At 37.4% G+C, this 18,051-nt stretch overlaps 1 long non-coding RNA gene across 2 annotated transcripts in view; it reads right to left on the bottom strand.

The window, feature by feature from the left end:
• Nucleotides 1-1,061: 1,061 nt before the first annotated feature.
• Nucleotides 1,062-18,051, bottom strand: part of LOC136258881 (uncharacterized) — a 17,702-nt gene continuing 712 nt past the window's right edge. Inside the window, exons 2-8 of one of the 2 annotated variants that reach the window (XR_010703080.1) lie at nucleotides 13,845-14,130; nucleotides 13,530-13,796; nucleotides 12,189-12,315; nucleotides 5,693-5,802; nucleotides 4,117-4,267; nucleotides 3,372-3,489; nucleotides 1,062-1,389 (exon numbers count right to left, since the gene is read on the bottom strand). This is a non-coding gene — a long non-coding RNA (uncharacterized lncRNA). The remainder of the gene's footprint in view (nucleotides 1,390-3,371; nucleotides 3,490-4,116; nucleotides 4,268-5,692; nucleotides 5,803-12,188; nucleotides 12,316-13,529; nucleotides 13,797-13,844; nucleotides 14,131-18,051) is intronic. The other variant, XR_010703081.1, reaches the window with a different exon arrangement.

Below are 18,051 nucleotides of genomic sequence, written 5' to 3' on the forward strand. Positions count from 1 at the left end.
TCAGAAAACTATGGAGACCAAATGAGACATGCAAGGTAGGTAGGCCGAAGGGTTTCACTGGCTTCATTTCACAATTTCTGACATCACTTAATTTTTAGTGTCAACAACCACAATTGAGGCACCAAGGTTGAGCATGCCAAGTACTATTACAAGACGACTGTTTACCCCTTCAATTCTTGTTGTGTAATACCCTGTGGCATTAATTTTAATACCTAAGGTCATTGTGGCAACTATTTGAATTTGACTATCACTTGATGTTCAAAAATGATGAAATCAATCATGGCACCACTCTTGGGTACTATAGTGGGTGTGGAATTTAACCAAGTAAATACAATATCCTGTAGATCAGACCCAGAGGAGGTACGACACACTCACTTGAGCCCATAGGATTTGTATTACAGCTCATGTGTAAAGAAAGGTTTGCTATTTCCATTTACAAAAAAGAACTAGAGTTATTACACTGATATGTACATTGTTTCATTGCTCCTAGTTTTATTTGTTTTACTGCATGTGTGGGTGGCTAGAGCAATGGGAACGAAGCAGTATGTCCCATTCTGAGCATCAAACCTCAGACCGATGCTCAAAACATTTTCCTGTTCCCATCTTTAACGAAATAAATCTTTGTTCCATTGCTGAATTTTTATTAACACAGGGAGATAGTAGTAGTCTAAGTGGTATACATCTCAAGATAAAAAATGTGTTGTACAAGCTGTAGCTAATGGGTCATTCAAGAAACCTTAATAGTGGTTTTGGGTATTCCTCACACTAGACATGGATGGATGATAAAGTTAACAAAACAAAGCTTGGCAGTTAAGCATTAATCTTAGTTGCAGTACAATGAACATATTGCTAGCATCTATCTGTATAATTGTTAGTTTCTACTGTCTACAAGCAATGGAGGATGTACCAGACAACTTTACCCCTCGCTGTGGTATACTAACATGGACCAAAACCAACATGATCATCACCAGGCAATGTTACATGTAGGCATTTGTGACTGACGTGGAGACACAGAATTGACGTGACACATGATGTACAAAAATATTGCATCAGTAAATCACTTCATGTTCACAATGAGACTTTAGTTTTGTAAATAAATGCATTCATTCATTCAGTTCATAAAATGAGGTTACAAAAATGATAGCTACACAATCTGTATGATAAAAATTATGGTGAACTCATTATGGTTACAAAAAAACAGTAAAAAAATACAGCTGAAATGATAGTTATACATGATTTTAGTATTTGAATAGTTTCACAAATACAAGAGAAGCTGGATATCCTTACAGGTAGCTCTGTTTAAAAGTTATTTTTCCTCTTTTTGGTCTTTACAAGAAAGCCCCAAAACTCCATGATTCCTAACTATTATACTGTATGATATACAGGTCCCTATAGTGAGATAACAATTCCAATAATTATAAAGTTGTTTTATTTATTTGAATTGTCAAAAAGACAGGGTTTCACCAAAAAGCAGAGCCCGCGAGGGAAGTTCTTGCCAACCACAAATACCTGTACCATTACTTCATTATAATAGAGCACTAAGACAGCGCAACAGAGTAAAGCCAAACTAAAGTACCCTCTTGAAAAGGTGACTATGCAACATTTGCAAAATTGATGTAATGTGTTAATATTATCCAATAAATTTTACTAGCTATAAATTTACACTTATAGTTCAGCTAACAACAAGTTACTCTGTAGAGAATGTACTACCATATGTGTGCATGTTTATTTAGACTGCAGATTCTCATCATTTCAGTTATTATTGATTTTTACTATGTCTTGATATATATGCAATTACAGTAGGACATCGATTATCCAAACAGTATGAGTGACTGCTCTATTAGAGTATTTCGCCATTAGGTGAACATTAAAGTAAGTGTATGTTCTATTAGAGTAGTTGAAAAAACTCTGTATACAAATGAATGGCCTTCAGTTATCTGAACAAAATCACTTAACTGAACACTTTTATGATTGAACTGGCACACAGGTGTTTGGATAATGGAGGTCTCACTGTATCTGCTTATTACATTACACCCTTCAACACCATACAAGTGTAAAAACAGAATAATTCTTTACTCATTGTTTTCATTACTAACAATTGCTCTAATGGGTTTGCTACTTAAGCTGTCACTGAAAGAGCACCATCTTGGTATCCTCAATATTTACATAGTATACTTTCTGAAACATTTTAATCGTATCTATCAAATTGATTTTCTGGACCATAGCAGTTGTGAAAGATACTATATATGTGACCAGATCTGCGAAAACCCGACATAATGACGCATTTTTCAATTTCTTTATTATTAAATATTTATAATCTACTTAGCTGAATGTATGCTCTGGCCAAGTTTCAGCCTTGTATGGCAACAACTTTTAGAGTTACAGCCCTACAAAGTAGCAGCAACAGAAAGATCGAGTGTACAGCAAGTATTGGGAAAATAAATTACAGGTGCTTACAACACGACTGTAACTTACACATGCAATGCAGTACAGAGTTGCAACTTGTACCAACGTGTTTGCCATGAATAGGGGAGTCCATTATGTGGTAGGTTTTTTCTCTTACCACCTTTCTTCACTACATACAGAGATGAAATCAGTGAAGAAAAATCGATCGCATATGATCGCTTCGACGTTATGTAAACAAATGCCCATAACTCACGTCTTTTAGGCTACTGCTACAAAACAAAGATTTTCGAACTCCCCTTGAGTAGACGAATAAGATGATATCTATGTTTTGATCATTACACACTTTCTTCACAAAGAACAAAGCGTTTAAAAATTTTACAAATTTTTTTTCATTTATGCAAATATTTTACCCAATTGCAATCAAAAGCCTATACTGAAAATTTAGGCTTGTGCCATTATGTTGGGTTTTTGCAGATCTGGTCACATATAGCAACGAAATACTCTAATAGAAAAATCACAAATATGAATTCAAATCCATTATGTAAAATTTGATGTGACTATAAAAAAACCCGACCTATTTAAATAAGGAGACAGACGGCGGAAAACTGTATATTGAGTTGGTACATATGTGCTTCCCTTCATGCATATCCAGCAGAGTTATGATATCTGATGAAAAACTATTGGATATTTCTGCTCCAACAGGTTTCGAGTATGTGTATGTATGTGCATTATTCAATGAAATTTCATCATTTAATATCCAATAATAAGGTCACCCTGCCATAATATATATACCTCAACTGCCTTCAAATTGACTGCAGCTAAAACCTGTTGTCAGGGTACTAGAAACTTCAGTTTCAGCATGTTGACAATAAGGTGCAATACACAGGGGCTACTGCAATACATTATATTCACTTTCTATACACCACTGAAGTATTATAGTTCAATTCCAGTGACACTGAACTCACTTAGCTCTTCTGTGTCCATCTTGGTGGTCTCTCGCTCAAAGCTTTGCAGTGTGTGCTGCAGCTGAGATGGATTAATGACTGCATTCACTGTTGCCATTGCCTAGGGGGATGATGGTAACTATAAAAGAAAAAAAAAGCAGTGCCTAGTGTGTGACTGTGTGTATACTGTACACCATACATACATGTAGTACTGGAGGTATCCATCATATTTTATGGACACTTATAACAGAAGTCACAAAATTAAGCCTTAACAGTTTTCACAGCTGGTTTCAGCTCTCATATCATGCTGTAATATCACCACAGCAACACAGCCAAGAAATTAGTACAAGCAACAGCAAAAAACAATACTTGTGTTGAACACTGACTTCATAATCTCCATATCACACATTGATTATATTTATGTACAATATTTTTCATTTGCAACATCATGTGAAGGTACACAGTCAAGTAGCATGTTCATCATGGTTGTATAAGATGCTCTAACAAAGAAACCTGCTCAACTAAACTACTGTATTGACTGGACAAGCATCTTAATTATTCTGGATTATTCTAGTGCAGAGTAAAATGTGTGCTCTGTTAGAAAAATATTAAATAGACTATATCAGATACACAGTAGAGTGTTGTTACAGTTGGTGCAGGCACGTGAACAGTAATTAACCATTTTGCTGTGGAAACTTCCTCAGGGTAGGGCACCTCCCATTTCAACTTTGAGTCAAATCCACTCAGAAATTACTGAGTTACGTACCTTCAATATTCATCTTATTTTCTTAGCATTTTTGTTCTTCTTATTCTTTTACTTCTTTTTCAATCAAGCCACCATGTAGAGAGTCATATTAGCTCTAAAACAAATTGCCCTGTTGAGCGTTCAACCTTGTAAAATCACTCTGTAGATTTCACTATTATAGATGAGCATATATAACATCCAGGGTTGTGTGACAAGTTAAAGCTATCTATTAGTTATATGATAACATTTCAAATTCACAATAAATACAAAAATGCAAGTTAGAAGTAAGCCTCAAGCCAACCATATGCTGGCTTTGGAGCTTACAATTACAAAAAAGTGATACATATTTATACCAAAACAACTAACAGTCCTCCAAAAAGGCCAGGGTGAAAAGTTATGAAATCAAACATGGCGACCAAGAAATGGCTGCAATGATGCTAACACTAATCACTTTTGATGATGACATTTTGATAAGATTGGTATTAGCATCACTGGATGCTGCCTTTGATTTCCCAACTTTTTTCACTCCGGTCTTTTTGGAGGGCCACACCTTTTCACACTTTGGCTGTTTTGGTATAGATATTGTTTTAGCACATTAAAATGAGTCTCAGAAGCAATAAATGTTATACTAGAAAACTCGCCTACAATCATTACTAGTGGGAGGATCATCCATGGTTAGCGGCTAGCGTTCAATAATTAATTCAATTTCTTCAGTAAGAGGAGTCTTGAATAACTAGGACCAATGAAGAAAGTGTGCGTAAATGGCAATGACTAAAACCCTAACCCTTGTAACACGTAAATTTCACGATACAAGGCTCCTTTTTAGCTTCCCCTTCATTACTACACAAAGAACTTACACATGAATCAAATCGCCTTTCATCAAGGAATCTGATAAACCAAACCTTGTGTCTGTCTACCACAACACATGGAAGTTATGGCACCTTGTCTAGAAGACAGTGTTAGAATGGGCATAACCTATTCGGAAATCCGGAATATCTTACATAAGTTTTGGTATGCACAGTCTGCTGAGTTCTATTAGTAGCTTCCAAGGTGGCAAAAATACTGTGACCCCTAATCTAGAAGGGTTGGATAATGCAACTGGCCATGTATGGATAGAACCTAGTGGCGGAAAAGTCTTACTGGAAGCACTTCGTGAATTCTTGACACATAGAAGTGGTCTTTGTTCAGAAGTCTGCTTTTTACTCTTGCGTGATAATGTCTGAACAACGAGGGTTACATCTCTGATGTACACTAAGAGGTATATCTCCTTTTAACCAGTTACGATATCTGACCCCACATTGGAAACATTATACTAGAGATCCCTCCCCAGTGTATACAAACCCAACCCTGGCTAGTTGGTCAGAATAGACAACTTGTTCTAATCGCCAACCTTTCTACTTCAGACTGGTAATTAATACATACAATTGGCCCTGAACATTTATCCTCTTTTCTTTCATTAGGTAAAGGAGTTGTGGTTCATTTAATCCAGTCATGATAGTGTGGACAGGTTTACAAGGGATTGTACAATATTAGACATTAGCTGGGGATTAGAAGGAGCAACAAGTGATTTGACTTTTCCCTTTTCTCCTTTTACTACCTTTTCTTGTCCAGTATACACAAGAAATCCTGCCTCTGATATTGAATGAGCATCCAGTGGTCCTTCCCATCTCGTCATTCTAAACCTGTCTCTTGTTCATAAACACTCACCTGTAATAACGAAAGGTTGATGATAACTATGTCAGCTGAGTAATATGATAATGAAGCCATATATGGTTCTCTTGAGCTTATTGTACATGCTAAGTGTGTTGTAAGTGTGTGTTGTTGCTTGGTTGTCAGGAAGCAGCCATATAGTTCTCACAAACAGCAAAGTTGTGAAGTTAATTGGCTACAGTACTGTTTAATCACTGGACTGACATTTTTTGGTTGTACACGTTTTTAACAGTGGGGTTTTTTGTACACCTGACAATATCTCAGGTAGATATGAAATCATTTACATGTACCCTAAAAGTACAAAGTAAATGTGAAACATTCACTCTGGTGAAATTGTTATATAATAATATCCCCAAAGCCCCCAGTATAAAAATCCCCAGTCTGAACAGACGCTAAAATTAGACAGAAAAAACTGTAAAGTAAAGTCAGAGGAGGTTAGTCATTTGTCATCAAACAACTTGCGATCCCAATCCTGATACCTCAATGTCGATATAAAGCACAAACTAACTTTAGCAAATTGTGGCTGCTAGAGACCTTATTCAGCCACCCAACACTTTGTGTGGCTTTCCTAGCTAATAAACAGACACTACATTATGTGATAAAGGACTTCTTAATAGCGATATCGATGTTAATTTCAAGTGCCATTTTTGGTGGTGCAATAACACATAGCAGGGCCATGATGTGTGACCAGACCTAATCTAAAAAGAAACTAGTCTACCATTGTTGATACAAGTAATGTTTTCAGGTTCTAACATTATTACCTTATCAAAACTGGTAATTCATGACAAACAACAAAGCTGTTACCACATGACTATTGCTTTACTGAGCACACCCTAGCCAGCCAGTCTCACAATTTGCTGGTCAACTGTCCAACATGTATTTAAATTAAATTTTTGAAAGTTAGCCTTCTTTGCTGGTCCCTACTGATATGTATAGTGACTAAAAAACAGTTGTATCTTCCTCTCTACACAGAGTTTAGAAGTCTACCAGAGTTAACAACAAGGAGGAGGCACAGATCTGTATTTTCGTTGAGTAAAGAAGACTATTTTATCTTTGGCACTATGTTATAAGATGGTTTCATAGTAATATTGTGAAGCAAGTTTATAAACAAACACGCAGCGATAATTGTCCCCCTTTTTGATAACCAGCAAGTTCATGTTGCTTTGCATTATTGTCAATATTGGCACTACAGAACACACAAAACTCACACTAAGCTCAGAAAAAGCAACTCAACTGCTAAAACACTTGAGATGGTAATACATGAAAACATCTGTTAACCTATCCATGACTATAGCATTCAAAAAATTGTTATCATGAGCCATTGTAAACACGTATGCCATGTTGAAATCTGCAATGAATATGTAACTTATGCATTTGAGCATGTGTTCAACCACATGACCTGTTGAACAGGATATTTGCACTTTCCATTTTGTGTGAGGGCTTGTTGTAATGAATTAAGCAATGAATTCTATATGTGAACTACTCCAACAAGAAGGAGCACTGTAGGTGATTATTATGAATTGAACCAATTCTCTAAGCTAGTACATCATTAAGAGTAAACCGTACTATAAACTTGAAAGCAAAGTTGGTAAGTTGTTATTGACTTCACTAACGCTAAAGGAGCAACACACACTAGGATTAAAATTTAACAGCGTAGTTGAACACAGTATCTAGGATAATAGTACAGTGTGAACATTAACACAACTCCTTCATATTAGCCGGCTAGTTCCCAGATTGGGAAACATAGGATAGCTAGTACTTCAAGAACTGTTTTAATTTAAGGAAACATTTTACTTCCCCAAAATGTTGTGTCTCAATTGATTCTCTTCACTGACATTCCAAGTGGAGTTGAAATACAAAAGTCACACCATGGTCTTTGTGTGATCGCCAGTTGGCCTTAAATTGTACTTGAAAATAAATAATTTGTGTTATCTTTTAAGGTTACATGGCCATCCACTATAAATCAGTTGAGCTCCTGACAAGCTGCTTTAGGGGTCAGAGTTGCAGACATTTGATTTCAATTAATTAATTAGGATTCCTTGATTCCTGCCTTCCATCTCAGAAAGGTCTTCAACAAAGCCACCAGGAGATGATGCAAGCCACAAATGCTCGACTATAGTCTTGCTGCTTACATATGCTTCTCTTGCAGTGTCTTCTTGAGATCTTCTCCATTCTAAAACTGTCACTTGGTTTGTAATAGATGGTCTCCCACCAGCTTTTCAAACTTTGACTGCCACTTTATTTTGGAGCCAAACATGGATGAAGTCAACCGTGCACTTCGAATTCTCTGCCACAGACTGTTGGGTGATGGGTCTTGATCTACTGTGGACTTAGCAAGCTCAGTTGCTCAGGTCTCAGTAGTTAACTTGTAAGGAACACCTTACTTGGAGTTCCAGTTGATCGCTGAACACATTTAACAGTTTCTGAGGCTTTCCTGGTTGTGTTGTTTGTTAACATACATCTCAGCTATGGGTGAAGGTGTTTTAAGTTGCTGTAAGACCGTCAGTGCTGGCCACTGTAAAGCTTTAATAATCATAATAAAAACAGATGATTTCATGTATGTACAGCCCATGTGGGACCCAATGTGAGAGACAGACCAGCTGGCAGCTACGGCTGCCATACACCTGTATTCAAAGGACTCTGTTTATTTGTTTTCCACCATCCATCTTGGACTGAACTTACATGAAGCATTCTGTCAAGTTGGTGGTTTGATTGCTGATATGCTGAGCAGCTTTGTTGAGCAGCCACTTCAAACAGAAGGTTTGGTGGTGGGCCATTCAAGTTTACATTTAATGGTTTACTACTGGCTACTTCCAAACACCATGCAGGATCACAAATCCAAATCTGATGGTTCCCTAAGTAGCCAGCTCTCAGTTCTTGTCTAAGTTTAGTAACAATGTTTATGTACTGCATGACACAGTGTGCACCATAGTGATAATAGGTCACCAACTACCTATTTTAGCCTGCCATGGTAGCATCTAACAGCATGGCAGTGTGTAGCACTGAACTGTCACTGTCCCTACCATGCATTGACTCTGATGCTTTAAATCCAGCTGCAATAATGTTTACATCTATAGCAGTAGAAGATCTGCTACAAGTTTTGAAGCATTTGTGCTGAGGAGAGGTGATCTATTTCTTCTAGGTGTAGGTGTCTACATATTTGGTGTTGCATCTTTACGTGGGAGTCCACAACAATTATTGTGCTGTTTGCTCCATCGCAAAACCTGAGTTGACATTGTAAGAATGACCATGTGATCTCTTGGACCACTCCCCCATCGACAATAACATTGATGGTAGGTATTTCATGGTGGTCCTTTTCGTTACGTATGGCTATTTTTCTTCCTGTCCAGCCTAGCAACTTTGATGTCAATGAACATAGGTTGTGACAGTGATGGTACACCCATTAAGTTCAAGGATTCTTCCAGGTTACTACTACATCCACCACCAGTAGATATCTGGTCATCACAGCTGCTACGTTTGTTTGGTAATATCATCCTCCCTTGTTAAATTTTGTCACATGATCCTCACTGCATTGTTGCATTTTGCTGAAGGTGTTGCTGTCCATTTGTAAAGAATCCGCACTCTCACTGGTGCTCATGTTTTCTACATATAATTATTTAATGTGTTTATTCAATATTAATTGGTTTTGGCACAATTTCTAGCAGCAATTCAGCTGGCTCATTCCTAAGCTTATTGCATCTAGTGCCTATACTGCTGGATAAAACAGCTGAGCTAGACAATCGCTTTGATCAGTTGTCTTTTTGTCATACTTTCCATTCTGCAAATTTGAAAGTATACCGCCAAAACTACTAACTTTTGTGTGCATGTAAGCCATTCCCAGGCCCACTTGCTTGCTTCGTGGTAGCAAGATTACCTTGTTAATGGTACGGGACTGTATACCTGCTATCTACACAATTTCTTGTAAATTGTACTGGAAATGATCACATGTGTGCTATTGCAATCTGTTTAGTCTTGTGATCAGTGTGCACATGTTTCAGCATGTATGCACAGACTTAAGCCTGCATTTTTGGCTTTGCCAATGATTCAATTGACCCAGAAGCCAACCAACTGTATATTAATACGTGTTAATTTATGTGTAACTAGCTATGAAATTTTGAACTGGAATGCTAAATTTGAAATCTGGAATCTTGGTTTGGAATTTGGAAAAAATCCAAATCTTACTGGGTGGAGTCGGATCTCCCGGTTCACCCGTTATAATGGGTCACCATAAGGCCACTATCTGGTGATTTTCTGTTTTTCATAAAATTTCAATTGTAGAGTGTGGGCAGGTGGGTCATTACCATTATCCATTATCACTAACACTTGCCAGCTAGACTTGTTTTCATACCTCCAGGGCCTGATACTCTCTGCATAACAGACAATTTGCTAACTAGTTAACTCACCATAACTAGTTAACTCACCATAGCTAGTTAACTCACCATAGCTAGTTAACTCACCATAGCTAGTTAACTCACCATAGCTAGTTAACTCACCATAGCTAGTTAACTCACCATAGCTAGTTAACTCACCATAACTAGTTAACTCACCATAGCTAGTTAACTCACCATAACTAGTTAACTCACCATAGCTAGTTAACTCACCATAGCTAGTTAACTCACCATAGCTAGTTAACTCACCATAGCTAGTTAACTCACCATAGCTAGTTAACTCACCATAGCTAGTTAACTCACCATAGCTAGTTAACTCAACATAACTAGTTAACTCACCATAGCTAGTTAACTCACCATAGCTAGTTAACTCACCATAGCTAGTTAACTCACCATAGCTAGTTAACTCACCATAGCTAGTTAACTCACCATAGCTAGTTAACTCACCATAGCTAGTTAACTCAACATAGCTAGTTAACTCACCATAGCTAGTTAACTCACCATAGCTAGTTAACTCACCATAGCTAGTTAACTCACCATAGCTAGTTAACTCACCATAACTAGTTAACTCACCATAGCTAGTTAACTCACCATAACTAGTTAACTCACCATAGCTAGTTAACTCACCATAGCTAGTTAACTCACCATAGCTAGTTAACTCACCATAGCTAGTTAACTCACCATAGCTAGTTAACTCACCATAGCTAGTTAACTCACCATAACTAGTTAACTCACCATAGCTAGTTAACTCACCATAGCTAGTTAACTCACCATAGCTAGTTAACTCACCATAACTAGTTAACTCACCATAGCTAGTTAACTCACCATAGCTAGTTAACTCACCATAGCTAGTTAACTCACCATAGCTAGTTAACTCACCATAGCTAGTTAACTCACCATAACTAGTTAACTCACCATAGCTAGTTAACTCACCATAACTAGTTAACTCACCATAGCTAGTTAACTCACCATAGCTAGTTAACTCACCATAGCTAGTTAACTCACCATAGCTAGTTAACTCACCATAGCTAGTTAACTCACCATAGCTAGTTAACTCACCATAGCTAGTTAACTCAACATAACTAGTTAACTCACCATAGCTAGTTAACTCACCATAGCTAGTTAACTCACCATAGCTAGTTAACTCACCATAGCTAGTTAACTCACCATAGCTAGTTAACTCACCATAGCTAGTTAACTCACCATAGCTAGTTAACTCAACATAGCTAGTTAACTCACCATAGCTAGTTAACTCACCATAGCTAGTTAACTCACCATAGCTAGTTAACTCACCATAACTAGTTAACTCACCATAGCTAGTTAACTCACCATAACTAGTTAACTCACCATAGCTAGTTAACTCACCATAGCTAGTTAACTCACCATAGCTAGTTAACTCACCATAGCTAGTTAACTCACCATAGCTAGTTAACTCACCATAGCTAGTTAACTCACCATAACTAGTTAACTCACCATAGCTAGTTAACTCACCATAGCTAGTTAACTCACCATAGCTAGTTAACTCACCATAACTAGTTAACTCACCATAGCTAGTTAACTCACCATAGCTAGTTAACTCACCATAGCTAGTTAACTCACCGTAGCTAGTTAACTCACCGTAGCTAGTTAACTCACCGTAGCTAGTTAACTCACCGTAGCTAGTTAACTCACCGTAGCTAGTTAACTCACCGTAGCTAGTTAACTCACCGTAGCTAGTTAACTCACCGTAGCTAGTTAACTCACCGTAGCTAGTTAACTCACCGTAGCTAGTTAACTCACCGTAGCTAGTTAACTCACCGTAGCTAGTTAACTCACCGTAGCTAGTTAACTCACCGTAGCTAGTTAACTCACCGTAGCTAGTTAACTCACCGTAGCTAGTTAACTCACCGTAGCTAGTTAACTCACCGTAGCTAGTTAACTCACCATAACTAGTTAACTCACCATAACTAGTTAACTCACCATAGCTAGTTAACTCACCATAGCTAGTTAACTCACCATAGCTAGTTTGGCAACTATCCACTTTAGATGTAGCTACATATAGTTGTCCTTAATCTTGTGATCAGTTTCACTCAAGGATCAACTTCATTCTCAGGATTCTGCCCAGCAATTCCTGAGTGGTGGTCTAAAATTAGCATGAATTGATACGTTGTGTGTTGTATTAGAATGTTTGTGTGTTATATTAGAGTATATTGCATGTACTTCAGTGATATATGTAGGAATTGTACCGGTCGGATTTAAGGAGGTACTGGTCAGATTTTAGAGGTACTGGTCTCTTTGAACCACTGCTGACCAGTGTAGGCAGAACCCTGCATACTTGTAAACTTCATTGCACTTTGTAAGGTAATGCAACTATCCCAACAGAGCAGTCATTTAATGATTGGCTAACACGAGGCATCATTGTACAAGTAACACAGGACATCCCAGTAGTTATTAGTGATACAGCAAAATGCTTATCTGCCGATACCCAGATGTGTATTTCACTGATACTGACTATAGTGTATTACACTATTTGTACTAGTGATTACAGTGGTCTCTCCATTATCTGAACTCATTGGGCCCTCAAGTTTGGATAATGGAAAAGTTCAGATAACTGAAGTCCATACATTTATATACAGAGCTAAATTAAAATACTCTAATAGAACAGTCACTTTCACAATTTGGATAACAGCTGGAAATGACATTGAGTATAATACTACTATGAAAGGCACAGGATATGTTTGGTTAAAGAATGAGTAGCAGCAACTTATCAAACTTCCATAATACTCTAATAGCCACTAAAATGTTACTGACTATCCTAAGTAGGCTTTCCTCTACAACAGCTACTTTTACATAAAGGCCCGGCCAAACGTGACCATTAACACAGGCTCCACTGTGAATAAACTTGTAGATGCCAGGTGGTGAGTTACCACTTGAGGTCAAAGACAACAACTTTTAGCATTAATATAGCTACACAGATACTAACAGCATTGTGGGGTGAGCCTGAGTAGTAGCTAGAGATAATTCATTGGTATATGAATGGATTACCATGTGCAGTGTGGTATACTTCAGTGTGGTATACTTCAGTGTTTATTATTTCTATAGACATGACATTGTTGACTGTATGACCAAATATGGAATATTAAATGTACCATCGCTAGTATGGGACTCGTTCAGGCTCGCCCCAATAAAAGAAATTACTGCACCAAGAGAACATTGATTGTAGCTGGTGGAGTAATAATCAGTGTATAAATTAGGGAAATCCCCACAAAAATTCCTGGTGGATGCACACTTTTAATAATTCCAGGATATTATACTACTAACACATGCACAACAATACACACACACAGACAGACTAACCTCATTCACTTCTTCAATATTAGCTGCCAAGTGTGAGTTTACAAAACACAAGAATGTGTGATATACGTTGAACCATATGGCCATATCCCCTTTGTTACCTTTGACAATAACAATAATGACATTGCACATTCTAAGTGTTGATCACCATGACACCCATTACACTAGTATCAATACACTCAGTCTCAACATTAGTATATAATCCCTGAGGGCCTGTTTAGGCACATCATGTACTATCAACAGGATTCCCACCAATTCGATGGCATAAACCTGTGTTAGGTATTGAATATTACATCTCTACTAACAATATCAGCTCACTAGAATGTTTGTCTATACTCTTCAGACCATGGTCTACATGTTTCTGCCATTCTGCCTCTTTGCTGGAACCATTTAGTACTAAAGCCTCAGCACTGAGGTCGAGCTCTTGGAACCTGTGAGACAAACCTGTATCAGTAACCTGTTAAACCAGTTGTGGACACTCGGTAACTAGTTCTCCAACTTAAGAACACGAACAGAAAAAGGTCTATAATTTGGACGAAGACTTTTGGTCCCAATAGGTACACCAACATTAACTTCTGAAAACCTCTCTGTTGCATCAGGAGCCCTGTTAGTAAAAATGATAAACAATTCATATTAGAATTGGAGCAGCTAATATGTAGGGAGACCCAGTACACTAGCTCGTTAAATTACATGCAGACACTCACTCAAGGGCATAAATATCAGGTTTACAATCATGAGTATCAGGTTTACAATCATGAGTATCAGGTTTACAATCATGAGTATCAGGTTTACAATCATGAGTATCAGGTTTACAATCATGAGTATCAGGTTTACAATCATGAGTATCAGGTTTACAATCATGAGTATCAGGTTTGGACTCTTTAGTAGCCTCAAACAAACAACCAAGTGACCTTGATGGTAATTGGCCATAAACATTCCATTAGTAGCAGCTAGTAGATCCTTGTAATTGAGATTACATGAAATACATGCCAATTCCACAGATACAAATATCCATCAAACAAATACTGCAAATATTTGGAATAAAAATGTACACGTCTATACAAAAAGCACAAATTTTTAAGCATAAAGTAACCAATCTCTGCAAAACTCTCCTATCGCAGTATGATTTGGAGTGTATTACACTCTTCCTTACCTGCTCACCCCACAAGCAGTGGAAGACGTTTTACTTGCAGTACTGTCATATCCAAGATCTAGGCCTTCATGTGCTACACCGCAACTTGACGCATAGTGGTGTAACTATAAAAGTGCTGGACTTATCGGGTAATGGTCTTACCAAATCATCCTCCTCTACCATCAGTGACCTCACTATTCAATGCAAAGTGGAAGTATTGGAGATTATTACTAACCACACCATTGGAGAGGATCCTGGTCTCTACAACATGCTGTCCCATCCCTCCTCTAGGTTAGTGGAATTGTACATGTACAATACCAGCTTGTCGACATCTTCTGCCATTGTACTCTTCAATGCACTAAAAAAGGGTAGCAAACTACAGCGACTCAATGTTAGCTACAATGATATCTCTGATGAAGCTTGTGATACCATTATTACTACAATGAAAAACAATAATTCTCTAGTTGAGCTGTGGATGAGTTACAACAAGATCAGTGCAGAGGCTGTTCAACGTCTAGTGCAAGCTCTCCAGGACAACAATGCATTACAGCAGCTAGTGTTACCTTTTAGTTACCCTGAAGATGTTAAGAATAGGATAAGATCATTGCAAGAACAAGTTAACACAAAGAGAGAAAGTAGAGGATGTCAAGCAAAACTGATCATTACATTTGAGTAGTAGTTGTTAGTATACTTCATACTATTTTATGACTGCAATAGGTGCCAGTGCACTTTTCATTGTCCTCTTATTTTGTAAAAGTTTTATATTAACTGGTTTCAAACAAACTACTTAGTACACTCAACACTATACATGGTCTCCAATGGACAAATTTCATAATAACGAAAAAATCAACCGTTGCCCCTAGCAACCTAAATTTTACATTATTTGTAGGTGTCAATGTTTTAAGTCACCTCTCCAAGTTTTAAAAGGATAGCATATATAAGTCATGAGGTATGACATTTTGAAGTTGCAATTTTCCCATACATTGTCAATGAGAGGGGCAACAGTCGGCCCCTTCTCGGTAATCACACAAATCATGGGATTTAAAGAATGTCATATCTTATGACCTATATACACTATCCATTTAAAACTTGGAGAGATTATTGTTGACATTCACACCTACAAATTATGTAAAATTGAGATATATGTACTTTTGAATTTTTGGTTTTTGCATACGTTGAAATACCTCATTTTTGTGATTGCCCAGAAGGGGCAACTGTAGCCCTCTTACATAGATATGTATGGGAAAATCACAAATTTCAAAATGACATATCTTATGACATATATATGCTATCCTTTCAAAATTTGGAGAAGTTACTTTAGACATTATCACCTCAAAATAATGGGAAATCCAGGTTGCTAGGGGCAACGGTTATTATTATATACTATAAACCTTATTATGGAATTTGTCCATTAAAAGTAAAAAATTACATGGGATAGCTCTGTGATATATATATATATATATATATAAAACAGCATGGTAGTACTGTTTAAGTAGGGATCCCCCAAAAGTGATGAGCGCTGTCTAAAATTCTACCTATAAAATAATCCTAGAGTCATCTTACATGATGAAATCACCTTTAAGGAATAATATTAGTCCATCTAACATCAAATACAGCATTAATAGCAAGAAAACACTCTGGATATATATAAAAAATTTAAATCACTGAATTCAAATTTTTGTCTGCCTGCCTGACCATGGTTGCAAGGCTGGAGGCCAAATGAAGCAATGGACAGTTACCATTCTACGCCACAATAACAAACTCACTTGTGGCATTTGCCTTTTGGGTTCTGACGAGTGTGTTCCCTCTGAGCCTTGTCAATTTCCTTTTATCTTCAATCAGGCTGTTCTGAACTGCTCAATGAAACCATATCAAGGTGTTAATTTACTGTATCAACACTTTCTTTGAGCAACATACGTATTTAGACACCACAAAATTAATTAATGTGCTAATTCTTGGTAGATACCAGTAATTTCACGATCAAGGCCATGCCCATTAACGGATTAATAGCGATGAAACAGTGACACGCCCAGACAGGTAAAAGGTTGACTCAAAATGCTCTAGTACAGCAGTCACCCTAATAGAACAGTCACACATGTATAGCTGTATGCTATAACAAAAACCAAACAAACTAGTTTATAAATAAAGTAGGGATCCAAGCAATAAGTGGTGAAATAAGAGAAGAATGATGGTACTACAGCATATCTATAATCAGTACGCATTCACCCGAGCCCCCACCAAATATAGTAATATCAAAGAGGTGAACATGTGTTCACTCCCAATGGTTTTGTACTGGAACAAGCATGTTTTCATGTTGTAAACATGTTTGCGCTCCTGAATTGTCGTACTAAATGTATGGGATATTTTTAAAGCCTCATAACTCACTTGTTCTTGCTAGTATCAAAGTGCTACTAAATGTTTGGGCAGCTGGCCCATGTAACAAGAGATATTAACAAGAAACGAGGGCTCAGTGGGATTTTCCTACGAGCTATGCTGTAATACCATCATTCTCTTCTTTTATTGCTTGTATCCCTACTTTAGTTTTAAAGTAATTAAATAAAGAACCTTGTGTGGGAGGATTATAAAACAGAAAAATTGTTCTATAAAAGAATGGAACTGTTCTATGTTGAGCAGTTATGGAACACTTTAAATAGATCCACAGTTCTATATCAGGTATGTAGTATAGAACTCCAGGTATATTTGCAGCCCAATAGCCTGCGTTGGGTGATCAATCACCCATTCTGGAGAGTACAACCAGACTAATATCCTGTGCTGTGCTGGCCAGAGGGGGGGGGGGGGGGGGGGGGCTTTGGGGCTGGGCTGAAGCCCCCCTTTCACTTTTAGGCTTTACTTGATCAATATGCTGAGTATTATAATGAAATTTTGTCTTACCATAATTATATGATCACTAATAATACAAATACTCATAAAACCACCTTATAAACATCTTTCCAAGGTATTATTAGTGGATTTACGCTAAAGTTTATGCAACAAGGACCCGGATCAGCATTGGAGGCGTACAAGAATGAGATACTCCAATAGAGCAGTCACCTAACTACTCTAGTAGAGCATTCACTGGAAGCATATAGTTGGTTCTGTTATTTTCCAATCTGCCTGCATCTATACATACAATGAAGTGCATTGGTCTGTTTAAAGGGCTTCATTCATCTACTTGCAATACGTGTGGCAATACTTAATTCAGGTACACAGTTTCCATTGAAGATGCTCTCAGATTCAATCTTGTATTGTTCAAATTTCAAAATTTTCCACTTTCAACATTATTATTCTAACATGCACCTATTCAGTGTTGTGCAATTGTGAGAGGGGTGCACCATGTACTTGGCTGTCTGTACCTACCCAAACTTTTCCATTAACAAAATGCTTCAGAGAGCC

The sequence above is a fragment of the Dysidea avara genome, chromosome 6 (genome assembly GCF_963678975.1).
Source record: "Dysidea avara chromosome 6, odDysAvar1.4, whole genome shotgun sequence".
NCBI lineage: Eukaryota > Metazoa > Porifera > Demospongiae > Dictyoceratida > Dysideidae > Dysidea > Dysidea avara.